The following is a 21,907-nucleotide window of genomic DNA, read 5'->3' as shown; positions in this document are numbered from 1 at the left end:
CTTTGTCCTGTTCCTCCGTACCTTCTGTCCCTGCACCCCAGCACAGCAGCAGAATCTGTATGCATGCGTGTGAATGAAAGTGTGTGTGCACTTGTGTGCGTCTTTATAAGTTGGCCCCAACCATTTATTTAAGTTTTTCTTAGGTGTGTGTTTGTGTGTGTATATTGGGGGGAGGGGGCGGGGGGCGGTTGTTGTTGTGGCAAAAGCCACCTAGAAACCTATATACTCTGAAAACACACCCCATCTGAACTTCGTCCTTCGTCCCTTGCTTCACTCTGACACTGACCTCACCCTCCCCGCCCCCCAAACACTGACCAGATCAAGGAGCCTGGGCCCATGAATTAATTACTGTCCCTTTTCAGTGTGAAAAGAGGAGAGCCATTAGCCTGCTTATTAATAGTATGAAATGAGCAATAAAAGGGATTTAGGGTGGGAGCAGAGGCGTCTGATGGGGTGTGTGTGTATGGTGGAGGGGGGTGTAAGACACTGAGAAAAACTTTTGTGGCAAGGAAAGAAAGAGTGGGAAAAAAACGACAGTGATAATCTTCCATCCATCTGGGGCTCATTAGCATTTATCGCGCTTGCAGTTGCCAATCAAGCCTTAAAGGAGCCTTTCTAGTGTCCTTTCATTGGCAAAATGTAAGCCCTGTAAGAATGACACGTAAAAGACTTGACAAAATATTTTTCGACAAGGGCTTTGTCAAAACCCTCGTCCCTGGGCCCTCTGTGCCTGCCTTGCCGTCGCTAAACTCTCAATGCCATAAGAGTGCAGCGATACCACCAGCCTATTGCAGACACAAAGCACTTTATCCCCCAAATAGTTAATAATTAGATTAAAACTTCAAATAAATGAAGTGGCTCGGTGAAAGCAACCCTAATCCGGAGTCTCTCTGGGTTCAGTCCATCTCTGTAGATCTGCACGAATCACGGGGAGTTTTTTTTTTTCTTAGTCCAGAGAAGAGAATACCACACAATGGGGAAGTAGACATAGTTGTATAAAAAATTGCAGCCTGCTGTTTTTTTCTCTCTTTATCTTTTTATGGGAATTCATGGTCTATAGAAGAAAAGAACCCAAAGAAAAAGGCCAAAGCGCCATTTAAGAGGTAAAAGGGGACATTATAATACCTCTTTGAATTATTTTTAATTGATGAAAAGAGCAAGCTTAGCATTATACTGCCAGGCTGGTGTGAGATATCAACAGAAGGAAATAAAAAACACCCAAATAGATTTGCTTAGGGATTTATTTTTTAAGTTTGCAATTGGACACACACCAGAGTCTCTGTTTCACCAACTGGACTTTTACAGTACGTAGCACACATTAATACTTTCAAAGTAACTTATACTGAGTCAAAACATTCTGAACTGTCATGTTTTTCAATAGAAACTGTGCCTGCGGAACTAACATGAAAACATAGCAGTTCCTTTAATTAATTATTATACTCAAGATAGTTAGAAAGATACAATCTGTGCCAGGTGAATGTTTTTGTTTTTGGGAGGGGGGATTTTATCCTACTCTACTGTATGTGATGCATAGGTACTTTAGAGTTCACAAAGGCAAAAACAAAAATGAAGTGAGTGAGACACAAAGGAATTGGTGGATAAACATTTCAAATGACCAAGGTTTATAGTCAGAAAGAGATAGTCTGTACATTCACAGCAGGTGGGTTACACTCCGGTCAAATAGTGCAGGAGAAAAGCTAGAAACATTGGTAAAACTAGATGAACAAAGCCTGCAACATCAGATGAAGAACGCCTGCAACTTGGTACGTTTTCAACCTCCTTCATACATTATGTCATACACACCGCTGATCTCATTAAACCCAAAGCTATAACTGTTACCTGATTCTTTCAACTATAGCAGGGCATGAGAACACATGAGAAATTAGACTGTAACTGGGGTGTAGCATGGCAGAGTTTTTGACATTTTTGCTTTTTATGTAGCTTGTCTTCAACAGAAGCTAAACCAAAGAAAGTGTTTTCCACCAAAATATATAGTGTATGTACTACGGTTATTACATACAATACCATTGAAATTCCGCATAGCCCTATACAATTAATATTCTGGAACTACTTTTCCATATGCTGCTTGAGAAATAGTAATTAAATGTACTATTATTATTAACAACAGTAAAATAAATCTCCCAAAAATATTGCAGAATTGCCAAGAGTTATTTCTCTATGCAAATCTATATCCACCAATCTTTTGGTGCAGTCTTTCTATCTGCAACCTTTTCTCTTCTCTTTTCAAATACTTGAAACAGTTCAAGAGACAAATTGTGTCCTTGGCTTATATCAATGCATTTCATTGAGACCTCCCTGCAGGAGGGCCTGTTTGGGAGATGTCTCCCTGAAAGAGAAAAAAAGCTACAAAATATAGTGGGGGAGAAAGCGGGGGGCATTGGAGGCAAATGGGCCGTGAACTGAACCATCATGTAGCCACAACGAACCTGCTTGCAGCTTTTATTTCTATGGCCTCATATTGTTGTTCTCAGGGCAGCTGAATGTGATCTTTGAAACAAGGCTGTAGCATGAACTTAAAGCAAGTAAATTTCTATCTTTCTGCACATTATCTGCCTCATTGGCTTTCAATTGAATCCCGGAGAGCCCAAAGAATGGAAAGTAAAGGAAAAGAGAGAGAGTGCAAAAAGCAAGAGCAAATGAGAGTGCGAGAGAGACAGACAGAGAGAGAAAGCAAGTAGCTGAAATGTACTGTAACTGAGAGAAATGTTGAGGTCTTATTTCAACTCTAACTGTTAATACAATAAACGATCTAAATGAATCACAAACACCTGAGATGCACGCTACAGTCAGGCAGTTACACTTAAACATTTTCTTTCATTGTACGTCTCTCGTTTTAAGGTATAAAAAGCCCCTGGTCAGCAACATGCCAATCAGCTCATCACGAAGAGAATGGATGCACATTCAGCTCGGCTGGATTTCCCTGTGCTACCTATTCTTCTTACTGTGGCCACACCCACTCTTCTTCTAAATAACAACCACAGGTTGACCTATTGATCAAAGAGGCCCCTATGTTTATCCAACACAAACAATGATAGGTTACAGTGGATTGGGTCCTGGGCTGGCTGTAAAGCTAATAGGACATGTGTCACCGGTCGACTGGTCTGTGGCCGGTCAGATGGACAGTAGGATAGGAAGTGTTGGGCTTATCTACATTTTTCGATCTGTTTACCAAAAGTCACCTGATACTAAATTGAAAAAGCCATGGCTAAGCGGTCAAGAAATGCAATGTTATCAAGTGAAATACAATGGAAAACAATAGCTTGCTTCATTCAGCAGTCTCTTCCTAAACAACAGTTGAAGAAAGTTAGGTTTTGTAGCCACATCCCAGCAGTTTGAAGAATAAATCATTTGAAGTACATAATCAAGTCTGACGGTGAAAATGTTGGCCTGCTCCAATTTCTTCATGGTCCATATGGACAAGAAGGCTATTACATATAAACTCTGAAGATTTGAATGAATGACATCCTTCTAGAACGTCTGAGTACTTTTTGCCCCCATTAAAAACCAACTCATGCCAACCCTTTTGAGGTCTCTAGTAAAGCATTCCATGAAGAACTCATACTGACTTTGTAGTGCGCAGTTATCGATGGGGACACTCGAGTGTCACGGGGAAAAGTTTGCCCCCCCACACACGGCGCCCTGCGGCAAGGTTGTTCGACAACAATGGATCCTGCAGAGCGGGCACACAGGGGCCGTGCCGGGGCTGACCGTCCTCGCCCTGCCTCTAGCTCCCATGAAATTAGAAATTAGCAGGGCTGTACCCGATGACAAGTCAGTATCTGTGTGACTTTAGCTCTTCCCAGGCCCAGGCTCTAGGGCCACAGAGGGAACGGGACGTCTGTTCTGACGATATGAGGGGTGACCCTGCAACCTTTTGTCAATCTTTTGACCCGTTTGACTGACTGATGTGCCTGGATCCCACTTTGAGCTTCTAGACAGAGCCCGTGTGTCTGTGTCTGGGAAAAATAGTTAAGGAATAAAATCACACACAAAAAAACAATGGCTGCATGCTTCCAGAAAAATGCCCTACTTCATTTCATAGTACACTTCTTTTGACCAAGGCCCAAAGGGACTCATTTTAGCCAAGGCTCAATATTTTGCTAGTAGCTGGTCTGTTTGCTTTGCTAACACAATTTCTCCCTTCGTTCATCCTATCCTATCCTATTTGGAAAGCAGAGGCGTCGCTAGGATCCCAATACATTCGGGGCTTAGCCCACCCGCCGCGCCCGGGACAGAAAGTACACAGTTTTGAATGTACTTCTGAAAAAGTTTCATGTACACGCTGGTGACCTACACGTCTACATTGTCATAACGTGCAATCATAATTATAAATGAATAGATCAGGGGTTATTTTTTTGTGATTATTATTTTTGTTCTATTTGAGATCCGGGGCTATTCATAAAAGAGGACGCCCAGGCCTAACGACGCCACTGTGGGAAAACATACATGCAATGCAGGAAATGGTCTTCCCCAAGTATTTTCCTGAATATCTTTACTTTTGAACCTTTCTTAAGACTGAAAACAACACAAAGTAAGTTTTGATTTGCATCTTAAAAAACTGTCAAACCAAAAGCTTACAACAAAAACCCAATTAGGGCACTCTTTTTGATCCAAATATAAAGGAGACCTCACCATGAACTTACTATGGACATGCTTTGACTTGGGTAGGGGCATACTAAGTAGGTTCTTAAAATGTCAATTACAAAAGGAGCACCTTGGCTTTTGTTGTTGAAGGCTTTCAGGTTTAATGTTTTCCTTTTTCAAGAGCCACAACTAAAGTTGTTCTCTGTCTATTCAAACATTGTAATCCAATGATCACCCTTTGGATGTGTCGTAAATAAGCAGTGCTCCTATTTCTCTTCAAGGATGTTTCTCTGGCCTGTCAACTGTGTGGTGGAACTTTAAGGGGAAGGGGCAGGGGTAAACACATTAGTTTTTAATGTTTGTATTCTCTTAATCAAGTTGGTAGGGACTGACTTGAACATTCACATTACCTACCAACTGTTGCTTTCTATTCAAAATGCCCCCACAGCAAGATATCCGTGCTATGCCGAATACTTGTTTACCATTGATTCTTCCCTTACCAAGACATATGTCTTAAGGAGCCCCAAGGGCTTTCTGAGCTCCAGGAAGGAATGAACAAAGGGGAAGCAAAGAGGGACAGGCCAAAGAAACATCCAGAATGTTTCAGTGTTATTTAATTCTGTTATTACCACTCCATTATACTATCATTAGTGGATGTGGGGTCATTGCTCATGCCATCCCAGATTCCAGTGAAATCTGATCGTTTGTTCAGAGTAAACACACTTAGCCATCCACCCTTTAAATTTGTAATTTGACCTTTTCTTTATCAACCAGGGTGTGGGTTTTATTTAGGATGCTTGGGGAATGAAATCCCTCATTTTAAATTCTACTAGTAGCACTACGAAGGAGGTCTTCCCATCTTCTTGATAAAAATGAATTAACCTTTTTTTCTTTACAAATTGATTTTGTATGAATATCTTTACCATTACAGAAGAAAATATTATTATGACTGCCAATGGTAAAGTCAATAAAATCTATAATTAATCTCTAGAAGATGCATGCTACAATTCTCAATCAAAAACAGTGTTTATAGCCTCTGCAAAGACTAACTCCGCAATCAGGAATTAATTTTGGGAAAAATATGTTGGATGTAGATGCTCCTTGCATAAAAAAAACAATTTCACTTGCAATCCCAGGGTTGTGGGTTGGATTCCCATGGAGGGGAAAACAAAAATGTTTTGCTAATTTAATGTAAAATTGGGGTGGTAGATATAAACATTTTGAAAAACAAAACATTCCAACTTAATATCTGAATATTCTTGTCATCTTAAAATACATTTATATGTAGCTCCTCACAGTGGTCCTACTTAGTCAAATTTAAGATCCAAATAACAACACTTGACTGCCCTCTGGTGACAAAAATGGGGTATGGACTATTGGAAGCTTCTGTTGAACTTATTTGTTTAACATACACCCAGTGAAAATACAACTGCAGCATGCATCTGAAACTAAATGTTTTACTCATATACAGTTTGTTTAAGGAAAATTTATTCATTAAAATGCTTTTTAGTTTGTAATAATAACTAAGATCTTTTATTTCAGCTCAAGAAACACGGGACCAACACTTTACATGCTGCATTTATATTTTCGTTCAGTGTATATTCATCAAAATTACCTACACTACTTTACCCTCAGACAAATAACCCAGTACTTCAAAGGGTGATGATTTTGTTTTCATTTGATCACACTACTCTCAATCAAATTCTAAGAATGGCTGTAGTATGCGTTATTCTGATCCAACAATATATATAAATTAATAAATTAATGGAAAAGCCAATGGTACATGTTGTCAAATTAAAAGTGAAAATAATTTGATACAGTGTTTGTAGAATATTTACATTTCCCCCACAAATGTTCAACAGAAAATATCTTGTTTAAATACTTTATAGGACCACTAACACCATAAAGGTCTGCCAAATAAAGAGCCCATCCGCAGCACACAAAATATTAAGATCAGGCATCTCTCACCTGGACAACACAGCACCTGCAGATTCAGAAGCTCTAAATCCTTGCTTTTATTGGTTCCTGCTGTCTCGCTAATTTGTCATTATATCAAGGTCGCCAGCTGCCCTAAAGGGCAGCAGATACAGAAACATTGCTATTGATTTACTCTGAAAGCTGACAAAAAGACTGTAACTATCAGATGAAGAAATTTAGAAGCCAGACAGGTTAATAGCCTACCAGTTATTTTTCCAATTCCTACCTAAAGACAGAACAAAAAAAACAAACAAAAAAAACATTTTAGTCATTTCATATTAAAAAAGTAGAATACAGTAAGATTTAAAAGTAAAACATTACTCAATCTTTTTGAAGTTAAACATAAGCATTATAAAGAAACCATTGGATCCACTTTTAAAGGCCCAATACATTGTAACAAAAATTATCATAAAGATCTTTTACAAGCTGTTTGAATAAAACACCTGACAATTCATCCTGTTTGGGTGTGATGACACTTTAGGCACTACTGCTTGGGTAACTTTTTGATTATAATAAACAAACAGAACAAAGTCATCTCTGGTCTCTTGGCCACCCCAGCTTTACTCGAGGGCAACTCCTGCCCAGCCTAGTCAAAACTCTTCTGTCCTGTCACCTCAATAGTGGTAGCAGCTTCCCGTTTAATGCTTGGACAGTACAGCCAATGTTCTTGAGATTCTATTAGGTTTCTTACATTAGTATTATTTTCTTTAGAATGCCCAAATAATTCAGTCAAGTATATTCTAAAAATGCATGTAATATGGCAGGACATAACTATAGGCCACTTGTAGTATGTCCTGAAAGAGTGGTACTGATTGGTCCATAGGTGGTGTTATAATAAGCATGTCTTTTTTTAAATGTGGCCCGGTTGCCCTGTTGATGTCCTGGACTGGAAGTCTATGTGCTTGTCTTTCTAGTCATGATGAACACTGTGCTGTCCTCCACAAAGGCTAAGTGCTTGACAGTCAGATAAACACCTTTCATTCACTAAAACACTTTAGACAGTTGTTCATTTTGTCCACAGTTCATTAGCTACAAAAAGTGTGAAACTAAAAAGCATACAGAAAAGAGATACTTTAAATATCATACACTTAAGTTTAAACATACGTAAATATGACAATGGAGTTTTCGTCTCCAGCTAACTGACTAAAAACAACGTATGCTATATTGACTAACATTTATCAGCATAGGTAAGCAAAATTATATTTAAACAAACTCATAATACTTGTGCACGTATGTAAATAAAGGCAAATTAATATAATACATACGGAAGATGCAAACACAGGCAGAAGGATTATTTCGATGGAAATGAATAGTAGCAGGTACTTCGTCAAGAGACTGAACAGTAACATTCCCTCATGCTACTAACATACACTTAAATACTGTTGATTGACCTGTATTAATTTAGAGACTATTCACTGTTACTTTGTAACCTGCGTATTCTCTACTTGCAAGTATATTAAACCATTTATTGTGCAATTGATTTATCCTGTCTTATCTGTCTTATCTACCATTTTCATAGAACTGGTTGAACTTTAGAAATTGCCATCACACCGGTTGATAATTTCTTAGGGTGCTATAGTACAGCTTGTTGTACCTAGCCTAGTTTTCTTCCTTATTACAAAATAATTGCCCGTTGTTTTTTTCAAATGACAACTAATGGGTGTGTTACAGCAAATTACATTTAAATGTTGGCTACTTCAAAATGTACTTTGTATGTTTTGAAAATATGCATCTAGCTTGTGTTAGCAGCCAAAGCAGAAACAACAACAAATATATACACTGCCGTTATTGTTTTGGTGGGAATTAGTATTTTATTTAAAAAATCTAAATAAATAAATGAGTCTTATTTAAAACTTGATTTGTAGAATTTACTATTATTATTCATTATTTTGACATGACAAAAGTGGGAAAGAATTTAATTTTTTTTTTAAGTTTCAATGTTTATTTATCAAATACACCAAAAAACATAGCGTCATCTTGCACAATGAAACTCTTGTGACATAGCACCCGACATCTACGTAGTAAGAATTAAGCAAAAAATGAAGCGATAATATACATAACACTGTAAACTATAGCCTAACCAAGAAATATTATTACAAAGTGAAATTAAATGGACTATTTGTGCTATAAAAACACAACATCAGAGTAAAACTTCTTAAGACTTCAGTGTTGTTTTTGCCTAAAACAAAACATAAAACACTTCCCCCAATCAAAGAAAACAGTGCCGCCTAGCCTGAATTGTAGCATAATCATCAAAGAAATACATATCGTCATTGAATAATAGCCATAATTTGATTGATGATCGCTTCATTCTCCATTTTATTACATTCAAAATATGCTTATACATAAGACATCCAGTTCGCTTCAATATACATGTAGTTAGAAGGCCCGACAAGGCTAACGAACATGTCATTGTAGTGTCTATCATTGGCACCAGTGCCACAAACTTCTTCAGTGACAGTCAAAGATGCATCCACACCACAAATAAATATTCCTAATTGGTCTACATCAGTCACTTTCATCAATAGCAATAGAGAATGCTATGAATGACTTAACTTTGTCTTTTAGTTGACTCTTCAAATCTCCAGCAAGTTCCCAAATTCTTTCCGTGACAGTATTTCTCGACAAGCTAATATTAGCTAAAGCTTGTCGCTTCTCAGGGCACACCAGCTCGGCTGCTTTTAGCATGCAGGTCTTCACAAATTCCCCCTCTGAGAAAGTTTTGGTAAAGCCCATTGAGTCAATTTTTGCAAAGACATAAGTGTTGTCGCCTTGTCATATGATCTTCACCTGTGACTAATAATGGATCAATTAGGTCTCAGGTGTGTATAAAAACAACCCCAGTACACTAGACCCTTCACATCAACTGCAACACCTCTGCAAACATGCCTAAGATTCACCCTGAGACCAAAGTTTTGATTATCAAGAGGCTGAAGATCAGATCCACTGCTGATGTGGCAGACACCTTCAATGTGTCTCAGCGTCAAGTACAGAGGATAAAAAAAACATTTGAAGACACTGGAGACGTTTTTGACAAGCCCAGGTCAGGCAGACCCCGCAAGACAACTGCTTGAGAGGACCGTTTGTTGGCTCGAAAATCCAAGGCCAGCCCCTTTTCCACTGCAGCAGAGCTCCACGAGACCTGGTCACCTGAAGTCCCTGTGTCAACCAGAACAGTTTGTCGGATTCTGTCTCGAAATGGCCTCCATGGTCGAATCAGTGCCCAGAAGCCAGCACTAAACAAAAGACAATTGAAAAACCGTGTGGCATTTGCCAAGGCCCACAGCCTGCTAAAAGGATGGATGCTGGAAAAGTGGAAGAAGGTGGATTTTTCAGATGAATCTTCTGTTGAATTACACCACAGTCGCCGCAAATATTGCAGGAGACCTACTGGAGCCCGCATGGATCCGAGATTCACCCAGAAAACAGTGAAGTTCGGTGGCGGAAAAATCATGGTCTGGGGTTACATCCAGTATGGGGGTGTGCGAGAGATCTGCAGGGTGGAAGGCAACATCAATAGTCTAAAATACCAAGAAATCTTAGCTACTTCTTATATTCCCAACCATAAAAGAGGCCAAATTCTGCAGCAGGATGGTGCTCCATCGCATACTTCCATCTCCACATCAAAGTTCCTCAAGGCGAAGAAGATCAAGATGCTCCAGGATTGGCCAGCCCAGTCACCAGACCTGAACATCATTGAGCATATGTGGGGTAGGATGAAAGAGGAAGCATGGAAGACGAAACCAAAGAATATTGATGAACTCTGGGAGGCATGCAAGACTGCTTTCTTTGCTATTCCTGATGACTTCATCAATAAATTGTATGAATCCTTGCCAAACTGCATGAATGCAGTCCTTCAAGCTCATGGAAGTCATACAAGATATATAGGTGTATAGGTGACAAAACTTTTGTCTTGCCAAAATTTGACCTTTCTGTCTTGATTAAATGCTAAATCTTTTTTCAGTGAAACTAATTTATTTCAGTGCATTAAACATCATTTGGGAGGGTTTTAGCTTTGATATGAGCTATTTCTAACACCAATTGATTAATTAAAAGTCAGGTTAATAGCAGGTGTTTCTACAAAATAGATAAGCGACAAGACTTTTTTCAGGGACTGTAGGGGTCTTGTTCACGAGTGAGGGAAGGATGGAACGGGAGATTGACAGATGGATCGGTGCAGCTTCTGCAGTAATGCAGTTGATGTATCGGTCTGTCGTGGTGAAGAAAGAGCTGAGCCGCAAGGCGAAGCTCTCGATTTACCGGTCAATCTACATTCCTACTCTCACCTATGGTCATGAGCTTTGGGTCATGACCGAAAGGACAAGATCCCGGATACAGGCAGCCGAAATGAGCTTTCTCCGCAGGGTGGCTGGGCGATCCCTTAGAGATAGGGTGAGAAGCTCGGTCACCTGGGAGGAGCTCAGAGTAGAGCTGCTGCTCCTCCACATCGAGAGGGGTCAGCTGAGGTGGCTTGGGCATCTGTTTCGGATGCCTCCGGAACGCCTTCCTGGGAAGGTGTTCCGGTCCCGTCCCACCGGGAGGAGACCCCGGGTAAGACCTAGGACATGCTGGAGGGACTATGTCTCCCGGCTGGCCTGGGAACGCCTCGGTGTCCCCCCGGAAGAGCTGGAGGAAGTGTCTGGGGAGAGGGAAGTCTGGGCATCCCTGCTTAGACTGCTGCCCCCACGACCCGGCCCTGGATAAGCGGAAGATGATGGATGGATGGATGGATGGATGGATGGGAAGACAAAAACTAGAATAGACAGAATATATGTATCCCAATCCCTTAAAGCTCTACACTACTCTAAGATTCTTGTGACTTTCTCCGATCATCTTATTGTGAAACCAATAATTGCGTTTGGATAGCATAGGAAAAAGGGGCACTGGAAACTTAATGTGTTTAAAAAATTTCTTAAATGAATTGAAACAGGAGGTTTGTAGTATTAGAGAATTTAAAATACTAACAAAAACCGACATTCAATTATGGAAAATCTAGGCTAATTGATATATATATTTTTTTTAATGAAAAGAAATTAATAGGAACAAAATAATAAATATGTAGAATGAATTACAAGATACATTTATTTGAAAAGTAAGAAAGAAAAAAACACAGAGGAAGAAAATGAAATATGTAATTTAAAAACAGAGATCAATATAATTAATGAAGAGACTACCTTTAATGTGCGAATTCAGGCAGGAGTAGGGATTAAGGAAATTGGTAAGTGTAACACAGACAATGCGGTATTAATAAGTAAGAAGATTATTGAACTAAACAAAATTTTTTAGGAAGCGAAACCCGGAGTTTAAGAATATAATTTCAATATTTCAAGTCTATAAAGCACATAGGTTGCTTGAGTCTCATTTTGGCCAGTACTGGGCAAGAATCAAATATGTTGGGAAACGTGAACCACCTCCCAATAGAGACTATGTAAGGGAAACCCTTCTCCTAGCTCCAAAGATGATCTCCATCACGGATGTGTATTTCTTTATAGCACTACTGAATAGAAAATACTTTGAATTGGTATTTAACGAACAAGGACCTCTACGCCGTTTCCTAGAAGAGCATGACAAGCATAAAGTATCTGATGAGTGAAAAGATTGGGAAGTGGAGTCGCCTATCGATTTGAACACCAAGCTAATATTTGTTAAGTTCTGGACAGGAAGATGAAGACGTCAAAACCTTTCTGAGCAGATTTTGTAGTATACTATACCCACCCACCAAGCCTTTGGACAGATTTGGGATGTGGTATGGAATTAGGAAATACAAAGATTTGAAAAGACAATGATAGAATCCCTATGCAGATACCGAATTCTGTGATTTTGGGTCTGTATAAAGGCAAGATTTCATATGCTGGCCAAGTGACAAGGTGCTACCCAGCAAGCAACATGCCAGTGACCCACCGGTGGCCCACTAGCGTTTTGTCGCTGCGGCCGTCAAGCGTTTCTGCAAAGCGTTCGGCAAGCGGGCCACCGGCGGCAGCCGCTTTTTTATAGCGCGTGTCGCAGTCGGGCCGCCGGTGGGCCGCTTTCATGACAATGCCTTCTAACAATACCCTGATCAGCGGCTCACCAGCGGCCCGACGGTGGCTAGCCGCTTTTATGCAAAAAAACCCAGCGGGATGCCTCACGCCCCAATAATAGGTTTTATTTATAATAATCCTTTATAATAGTTTTGGTCATATAACAAATGACAATGAACTGAATAAAATCTAAACAATTTATTTCAAATAGTGCAAGATGCATACAAAAAAACATGCATTATACAGCAAGCGTACAAAATAAACATGTGCAAATAAATTGAAATAAAAATGTTACCAAATCAAATAGTGCAAGAAAACGTGTCCAGCAACAGATAGTAAAAGTAAAAGTACAGTATTTGAATTTGAAAGTACAAAATAAACATAATTCAATGCAAAATAAACAAGGGCTAGAATGGCAGTAATATACATAAGTATGACCTAGCAGCAATCAATAGTTATTGAATATTAGATACATCAGTGAATGGTGGCATAACACTACAACTAGTCAGAATTAAGAACATTAACAGAGCTATAAATATATTAAGAGGATAATGCAATCATTCATATATAACACTGTACACAGCAGCAGTAAAATAATAATTTAAAAAAGAAATAGGCTACAGTACTGCAGCTTAACAGCAATATTGGTTGTGCTGGAGATGTAATTCATATTCACGGCAGGTCCCTTGTACTGCCGCGACATCTCCCACCTGCACGGTCAGCTGCCCCTTTCTGGTACCTGGGGACCTGGTTCTGGACAGCCTCATCAGTGGTATTCCGGTTAGAAAGATTCTTCCTTATGGCTCCTGAAATACTGTAATCAGATATTGTACTTAAATGGTCTGGCATGATTTTGAGAATTGCATGACATTCAAGACAAATGAAATGTTTCATGAAGACAACATGCTAGCGCAACTATAGTCTTGTTTTTACCTGATTGTAGAGGCAGCTGTGCCCTCGGCTTGACATTCTTTTCAGTCAGACGTTTATCAGAAGATAAAAAGCACAATGAAATGTCAATAACTTAATAGTGAAATAAACAAAACTGCCATATACATGTAATTTCAGAAAGGCTGTACAGTATTGCATTTCAGTAAAGGGCTCATGTTCAGACAAATGCAGTTTCATTATGACAAGATGCTAGCGTAACTATAGTCTTGTTTTTAGCTGATTGTTGAGCCAACTGTGCCCTCAGCTCGACCCTCTCTTCAGTCAGCCAGCCACTTGATCTTCTCCAAATGTTCTGAAAGTAAAGACAGACCTAAATATCCTAAATATCTGGTTATTTTACAATCAGAACTCAAATTGCTGTGTCCACCAAAATGTTCATTCTTACCTTCATGTGCAGAGCTAAAACTTCCCCCTACCTCTGCCTTCTTGCCCCTAAAAATAAATTGACAAATAAAATTGGAAGCAACATGCTTTAATAACAAGTTAAGCATCTGGGTTAAGTGAATGAACCCACACTTACCTATGTAGCCATCCTCTACATGGTGGCGTGGAATACCTCTCTGGTGCCTTGGAGTACTGTGCTTGCTCCATCCTAAAATTAAACATAAAAGTTGGTGAACAGGTAAATATGGTGAAACCAAGTAAACATTGCAGCAATTACGAGATCAACATGTAATTCACATACCTGGCGTGGAACTGCTGCCACAGTCTTCCTCCTCCGGGAACAAAACTACAGGAAACGTCATCACCTGAATTCAATGTTTTAAAAAAAAGTTTTAAAAAACGGCCGCATAAGACACACACAGGCTAGCTAAGAACAATGTGGATACACCAGGTACAGCTAATCTAAATTTACTACCAAGAGTAACGTTACCCACATGATGTGGATAACGTTACACAAAGAAACACAATTTAGCCAACGTTACGTATCAGTTGATAAAAATTACAAGGAGTAAGCACATATTATCAAATTCTAACTTGTTGATACCCTAAGAAACACGATTTAGACAAGTTAGTTAACGATTGTACCATACCTGTTCAACTGTTGATATGCGAAGAAGCACAAAGCATCCGAACTTGAGGATAAACGAAGAAACAAAATATAGTAAGCAACCATATGTAAAGAACTAGACCAGAGATTTCAGAGATACGGTCGGCAGGTTTCATCACTACCAACTCTCTATTCGCAGGAAGTAATAAAACCGCCAGTTGCTGCGCTGACAATCACGTTAAGCTATCTAAGCAAAAATGCTGTCGAAAAAGAGGACGGTTGACACGAAATGTAGGGTATTTCAAGAAAGATGGAAAGAGTTGTTTTTGTTCTGGGAGGTACATGGCAAACCTATAAGCTTTATTTGCTCACAAGAAGTGGCTGTAGTAAAGGAGTATAACATCAAACGACACTGAGACTCCAAACCGACAAGTACACTGGGTGACTCCAAACCGAAAAAGTGAATGCGCTAGCATCATCTCTAAAAAAAAAAAAACAATCTCATACATCTTCTTCCGCTTCATCCAGGGCCAGGTCGCGGGGGCAGCAGTCTAAGCAGAGATGCCCAGACTTCCCTCTCCCCAGACACTTCCTCCAGCTCTTCCGGGGGGACACCGAGGCGTTCCCAGGCCAGCCGGGAGACATAGTCCCTCCAGCGTGTCCTAGGCTTTCCCTGGGGTCTCCTCCCGGTGGGACGGGACCGGAACACCTTCCCAGGAAGGCGTTCCGGAGGCATCCGAAACAGATGCCCAATCCACCTCAGCTTACCCCTCTCGATGTGGAGGAGCAGCAGCTCTACTCTGAGCTCCTCCCATGTGACCGAGCTTCTCACCCTAAGGGATCGCCCAGCCACCCTGCGGAGAAAGCTCATTTCGGCCACCTGTATCCGGGATCTTGTCCTTTCGGTCATGACCCAAAGCTCATGACCATAGGTGAGAGTAGGAATGTAGATTGACCGGTAAATCGAGAGCTTCGCCTTGCGGCTCAGCTCTTTCTTCACCACGACAGACCGATACATCAACTGCATTACTGCAGAAGCTGCACCGATCCATCTGTCAATCTCCCGTTCCATCCTTCCCTCACTCGTGAACAAGACCCCTACAGTCCCTGAAAAAAGTCTTGTCGCTTATCTATTTTGTAGAAACACCTGCTATTAACCTGACTTTTAATTAATCAATTGGTGTTAGAAATAGCTCATATCAAAGCTAAAACCCTCCCAAATGATGTTTAATGCACTGAAATAAATTAGTTTCACTGAAAAAAGATTTAGCATTTAATCAAGACAGAAAGGTCAAATTTTGGCAAGACAAAAGTTTTGTCACCTATACACCTATATATCTTGTATGACTTCCATGAGCTTGAAGGACTGCATTCATGCAGTTTGGCAAGGATTCATACAATTTATTGATGAAGTCATCAGGAATAGCAAAGAAAGCAGTCTTGCATGCCTCCCAGAGTTCATCAATATTCTTTGGTTTCGTCTTCCATGCTTCCTCTTTCATCCTACCCCACATATGCTCAATGATGTTCAGGTCTGGTGACTGGGCTGGCCAATCCTGGAGCATCTTGATCTTCTTCGCCTTGAGGAACTTTGATGTGGAGATGGAAGTATGCGATGGAGCACCATCCTGCTGCAGAATTTGGCCTCTTTTATGGTTGGGAATATAAGAAGTAGCTAAGATTTCTTGGTATTTTAGACTATTGATGTTGCCTTCCACCCTGCAGATCTCTCGCACACCCCCATACTGGATGTAACCCCAGACCATGATTTTTCCGCCACCGAACTTCACTGTTTTCTGGGTGAATCTCGGATCCATGCGGGCTCCAGTAGGTCTCCTGCAATATTTGCGGCGACTGTGGGCAGTCTTCCGAACAGAACCGGCGACAAAGGGCAGTCTTCCCATCTGATCTTGTAAAATCCCTTCGTCCTGAATTTAAGTATCTAAACACGTCTACTACTTTTGAACTACAAAGAATGTCTCTTAAAACCTTCCCTTCTGGAGTTAACTTAAAATTTACATTGGATATTCTATCATTTTCTTCTGTTACTGTATTAAAATCTCCACATATAAGAACATCATATCCAACGTGTTATAGTTGTTGCATTTTTTTAAACAGCTGTATCTTCCTGGCCTTATCAGAGGTTGTAAATATACAGTATCTCACAAAAGTGAGTACTTCATTATATCTTTTCATGTGACAACACAGAAGAAATTACACTTTGCCAAAATGTAAAGTAGTGAGTGTACAGCTTGTATAACACTGCCTTTACCCTCTTGGGCATGGAGTTCACCAGAGCTTCACAGGTTGCCACTGGAGTCCTCTTCCACTCCTCCATGACGACATCACAGAGCTGGTGGATGTTAAGAGACCTTGCGCTCCTCCACCTTCCGTTTGAGGATGCCCCACAGATGCTCAATAGGGTTTAGGTCTGGAGACATGCTTGGCCAGTCCATCACCTTTTCCCTCAGCTTCTTTAGTAAGGCAATGTTCGTCTTGGAGGTGTGTTTGGTGTCGTTATGATGTTGGAATACTGCCCTGCGGCCCAGTCTCCGAATGGAGGGGATCATGCTCTGCTTCAGTATGTCACAGTCACAGTACATGTTGGCATTCATGTTTCCCTCAATGAACAGTAGTTCCCCAGTGCCAGCAGCACTCATGCATCCCCAGACCATGACACTCCCACCACCATGCTGTAGGCAAGATAAACTTGTCTTTGTACTTCTCACCAATTATTCTAAGCTTATGACCATGTAAAATACAATCTATCATGACAAGTCGTCCTGGTATTATATCTCTTCGTCTTTGAATTATGACATTAAATGTTTTAAATAAGATAGCTGCCCCATCCGCCGTATCTTCTTCATTGGAAATAACCACAGTTCCTTTACTCCACATTTTAACTGTATCATCAACATCACTATCTGTTTTTAATCTCAACTCTTGAAGGCAAAGAAAGTCGAAATTTGTTTGTAATAAATAATAAAATGTATCATATCAATTTTTTAAAGATTGAACCCCTTGTACATTTGAGATGGCTATGTGCAAAGTGCTCATTTTAAACGTGGGGGAGAGGGATAGCTAATGTTATATATATATATATATATATATATATATATATATATATATATATAGGTGCTGGTCATAAAATTAGAATATCATCAAAAAGTTGATTTATTTCAGTAATTCCATTCAAAAAGTGAAACTTGTATAATGTATACATTCATTCCACACAGACTGATATATTTCAAGTGTTTATTTCATTTAATTTTGATGATTATAACTGACAACTAATGAAAACCCCAAATTCAGTATCTCAGAAAATTAGAATTTTGTGAAAAGGTTCTATATTGAAGACACTTGATGCCACACTCTAATCAGCTAATTAACCCAAAACACCAGAAATGTGGGGGAGATTCACAAAGAGTGGACTGCAGCTGGAGTCAGTGCTTCAGGAACCACCACGCACAGACATATGCAAGACATGGGTTTCAGCTGTTGCAATCCTTGTGTTAAGCCACTCTTGAACAAGACACAGCGTCAGAAGTGTCTTGCCTGGGCTAAAGACAAAAAGGACTGGACTGCTGCTGAGTTATGTTCTCTGATGAAAGTAAATTTAGCATTTCCTTTGGAAATCAAGGTCCCTGAGTCTGGAGGAACAGAGGAGAGGCACAGAATCCACGTTGCTTGAAGTCCAGTGTAAAGTGTCCACAGTCAGTGATGGTTTGGGGTGTCATGTTATCTGCTGGTGTTGGTCCACTGTGTTTTCTCATCTGCTGGTGTTGATCCATTGTGTTTTCATGCTTCCTGGAGCTGACCAACTTTATGGAGATGCAGATTTCATTTTCCAACAGGACTTGGCACCTGCACACTGTGCCAAAGCTACCAGTACCTGGTTTAAGGACCATGGTATTCCTGTTCTTAATTGGCCAGCAAACTCGCCTGACCTTAACCCTATAGAAAATCTACGGGGTATTGTGAAGAGGAAGATGCGATACGCGATAAAATGCGATAAAACATGCGTGATCTTGTGTGAGATGGCAATAGCTGAGGCTGTGGTGTGGTAGAGCATCTGTTGTGTGTTTGTGTTGGCAAGTGGCTAGGTATACTGGTGACTACTAATACTGGTGCTAATGAAAAGGAGTGTTGTTTACGGGCTTCTCCCTGCATGTGTGCCTGGCAGCCTCCCTCCCTTAGCATGACTCTTTAGCGTGTTTTTGTGGGTCTTTGTGGCTGGCGCCTCCCAGGCATGGCCTCGCTCATGTAATTCGTATGTAGTCCTCCAAACGAGGTACCCCGGACCCACGACAGTTCGATTCCACAGGCATACCCAACAAGAAGCTACAATTGGCTTGACTGGTTTGGTGATCAGCTAGGACCTCTTAATCTGTCACACCTTTCAAATGCTGACAAGAGTTATCATAAAATGGACAAATGCCTTGCACCACAAGTTTTAAAGATCATCAAAGCAACATTGGGTATGATTCTGGAAAACGTTGTTGCGGCTATTCTCCACAAAGCATGCATCGGATGTGAAGTGGACCACCCGAGCCACAGAAGACATTCTTGTCTCGATCCACCTGATTATTTTTTTTAGACACATTATGATGACATCGCGGAGACAGTTTTAAACGTGTTGGTCAAGGTTTTGAACGCATCAGGGTTCACGTGGCCGCTGAGAACTTTCTGCATGAGCTCAAGTTGGTCATGGATACATTTAATGATGATGCTGTATGCGATGCAGTGGTGTTTTGGTCCTACGATAGCAAAGAGTCTGTTGTCTAAGGATGGGTAACTTCAGTTGTCGTGTTTACATGTACAGTGGGGAGAACAAGTATTTGATAACCTGCAAAATCAGTCTGTCATTTTTATCATAGGTATTCTTCAACTGTGCGTGACGGAATCTAAAACAAAAATCCAGAAAATCACATTGTATGATTTTTAAGTAATTAATTTTTAATTTGCATTTTATTGCATGACATAAGTATTTGATACATAGGGAAAGCAGAACTGAATATTTGGTACAGAAACCTTTGTTTGCAATTACAGAGATCATACGTTTCCGGTAGTTCTTGACCAGGTTTGCACATACTGCAGCAGGGATTTTGGCCCACTCCTCCATACAGACCTTCTCCAGATCCTTCAGGTTTTGGGGCTGTTGCTGGGCAATATGGTCTATCAGCTCCCTCCAAAGATTTTCTATTGGGTTCAGGTCTGGAGACTGGCTAGGCCACTCCAGGACCTTGAGATGCTTCTTACGGAGCCACTCCTTAGTTGCCCTGGCTGTGTGTTTTGGGTCGTTGTCATGCTGGAAGACCCCGCCACGACCCATCTTCAATGCTCTTACTGAGGGAAGGAGGTTGTTGGCCAAGATCTCGCGATACATGGCCCCATCCATCCTCCCCTCAATACGGTGCAGTCGTCCTGTCCCCTTTGCAGAAAAGCATCCCTAAAGAATGATGTTTCCACCTCCATGCTTCATGGTTGTGATGGTGTTCTTGGGGTTGTACTCATCCTTCTTCTTCCTCCAAACACGGCGAGTGGAGTTAGACCAAAAAGCTCTATTTTTGTCTCATCACACCACATGACCTTCTACCATTCCTCCTCTGGATCATCCAGATGGTCATTGGCAAACTTCAGATAGGCTTGGACATGTTCTGGCTTAAGCAGGGTGACCTTGCGTGCGCTGCAGGATTTTGATCCATGACGGCGTAGTGTGTTACTAATGGTTTTCTTTGAGATTGTGGTCCCAGTCTCAAAGACTGTTCAAACAGGTTCAAACAGGTGCAGTTAATACAGGTAATGAGTGGAGAACAGGAGGGCTTCTTAAAGAAAAACTAACAGGTCTGTGAGACCCAGAATTCTTACTGGTTGGTAGGTGATCAAATACTTATGTCATGCAATAAAATGCAAATTAATTATTTAAAAATCATACAATGTGATTTTCTGGATTTTTGTATTAGATTCCGTCTCTCACAGTTGAAGTGTAACTATGATACACTTCAACTGTCCCTATGAAAAAAATTACCTCTACATGCTTTGTAAGTAGGAAAACCTGCAAAATCGGCAGTGTATCAAATACTTGTTCTCCCCACTGTATATAAACAAATCCTATGTGAGTTAAGTGATTAAACAGTTGCACAAAGCAATAAAGACCATGTCAGTATAAAGAGTTTTAGTAATCTGAACAAGCATATGGAAACGGTCAGGAACACACCTGATGATTGGCGGCAATTGTTGTCAAACTGTGTTGAATCAACGGCTCTAAACAACTTCATGTATACATTTCTAAGATTTTCAAATGTTGACAACAAAGACTTTAAAATTGGGCTCCTGTTATGTTTGTTTTTCGAAAACTCAAATAAAACAATGTTAAACATGTATTACTTCTCATTATTGCCTGAATGCTCTATGATGTCTGAACAGGTTATGAAAAGTTTTTACTACAACCCAGCAAACCCTGGTGCTTATGCGGGTAGAAAGGTTTTGAAAGCCAGGGAGATCCTCAAAAATGAGGAGGCCGATGACTGGCTACTCACCCAGGATACATACATGATACACAGGCCTGTAGCTATACATTATCAAAGAAATAGAGTTATTGTTCATGAAATAAATTCACAATTTCAGCTGGATTTGGTTGACATGAGTGCTTATAGTATGGAAAACTATAACATGAAATGTATGTTAACATGCATAGATGTATTAACCAGATCCAACAGGTGCAAACCCTTGATTATCTCTCCTTTGAAAATGAATTCACCATTTGAAGTCCATGAAGTCAAAACTTTAGACCTGTGCATTCTATTAAGAATATATTCCTATGCCTCGCAGGCACATTATCCAAAATGTTATTAACAAGGTTAACATTTCGGTCAACAGTTTGCTTAGTCTCAGTCATGTTTACTACATCTGTCCCAGTCTCAGACCCGGGTAGACTTAAAGTCAGTGTGTTTGTGGCAAGCTCCCCCGTCTCACAACATTCAAAAATCTTTGTATAATGGCAGAGTATCTTTTAGCTTTCTCATATAAATCCATATCAGGCTTCAACAGTATTTTGCGAATCGATGAGTCCAAATAATTTTCAACAGATTTGTGCTAGTTTTTCAACAGATTACATTGGTGCTAGTCTTTTTGGATTCTCACAGTTTTTTTAACTGATTTCTGAGCACGATCCATGTTGTTTAACCGTGTCTCGATTCAATTAGACTGGTTAGGAACTGCAACGCTTAGTAACGGTAGTAGAAAACCTCCGGATTGGTTGATGATCAGCCTGTAGTTTGCCTTCAGCAGCGTCCGGCATGCTGAAGGCACATGTGGGCTGTGTTCCACGTCTCCTCCGCATGACAGAACCACTGATCCACCG

The sequence above is a fragment of the Esox lucius genome, chromosome 13 (assembly GCF_011004845.1).
Source record: "Esox lucius isolate fEsoLuc1 chromosome 13, fEsoLuc1.pri, whole genome shotgun sequence".
Lineage (NCBI taxonomy): Eukaryota > Metazoa > Chordata > Actinopteri > Esociformes > Esocidae > Esox > Esox lucius.
Note: the sequence above shows the minus strand (reverse complement) of the source record.